Source organism: Octopus bimaculoides, chromosome 4 (genome assembly GCF_001194135.2).
Source record: "Octopus bimaculoides isolate UCB-OBI-ISO-001 chromosome 4, ASM119413v2, whole genome shotgun sequence".
NCBI classification, from domain to species: Eukaryota; Metazoa; Mollusca; class Cephalopoda; order Octopoda; family Octopodidae; genus Octopus; species Octopus bimaculoides.
Window position 1 is genome coordinate 117,181,201 of NC_068984.1, and position 1,223 is coordinate 117,182,423.

A 1,223-nucleotide genomic window follows, 5' to 3' on the forward strand; every position below is an offset into this window, starting at 1 on the left:
ATATATATATATATATATATATATATATATATATATATATACATAAGTTCACACACACAGACACACGCACACACACACATATACATGCACATCCCAACACTAAACAATAATATACAAGTATAGTCATACACACACACGCAGTCTCTCTCTCTCTCTCTCTCTCTCTCTCTCTCTCTCTCTCTCTCTCTCTCTTTCTCACTTTCTCTTTCACTCTCTTCCATCTATATATCCACGCTAGCAGGCACTCACACGCACACATATACACAATAAATAAACCCATACATACATACATACATACATACATACATACATACATAAGACGGACAGACAGACAGACAGACATATATACATACATACACACATATATACATACACACACACACCCACACACATAAATACATACATACACATATATACGTACATTCACACATACATACATTCATACATACACACAAACACATCCGTTCTTTATGATGTTTTGCATACCATAAACACCTTACAGGTATGCAATTAATATTACTCCGTTTTGTAGGGCGAGAGGCATTTATTTATGTAAATGCACCCAAACACACACACACACACACACACACACACACACACACACACACACACACACACACACACACACACACACACACACACACACACACACACAAACACACACACACACACACACAAACTCACACACGCACTGACACTTATGCATATGTACACACATACACATGTACATACATATATATATAATGTGCATAGAAAATTATTATACATACATATGTAGGTGCAGGCATCTAAGAAGCTGTGCTGTAAGAAGTTTGGTTTCACAACCACATGCTTCTGGGTTCAGTCCCACTGTGTGGCACCTAGGGCAAGGGTCTTCTACCATAGCCCCGGTCTGACAGAAATTTTGGGAGTGGACTTCATAGACGAAAACTGAAAGAAGTTCGTTTTCTACACACACACACACACATTTACGTATGTATGTATATGCATATATATATGTATAATATTCATCAATGTGCGTTTGTGTCTGTGTTTGTGACCCATCACTGCTTGACAACCAGTGTTTATTTATGTCTCCGTAACGTAGCACTTCGATAGAAGATCGATAGAACGAGTGCCAGATTTTTAAAATATGTCCCGGAGTCGATTCGTTCTACTAAAACGTTTCGGTAAGGGAGCTACAACATGATAGGAATTCAGTGAGTAATATATATATATATATA

At 37.5% G+C, this 1,223-nt stretch overlaps 1 protein-coding gene across 4 annotated transcripts in view; it reads left to right on the top strand.

The window, feature by feature from the left end:
• The window catches only part of LOC106882736 (uncharacterized), a 43,310-nt gene that overhangs the window by 513 nt on the left and 41,574 nt on the right, over nt 1-1,223 (top strand). The window contains exon 1 of one of the 4 annotated variants that reach the window (XM_052967381.1): nt 803-972. The exons of 2 other annotated variants lie outside the window; for them this stretch is intronic. The gene's annotated coding sequence lies outside the window, so the exon portion shown is untranslated. Of the gene's footprint in view, nt 1-802; nt 973-1,180; nt 1,200-1,223 lie in introns of those variants that run through there. One more of the 4 variants, XM_052967380.1, reaches the window with a different exon arrangement.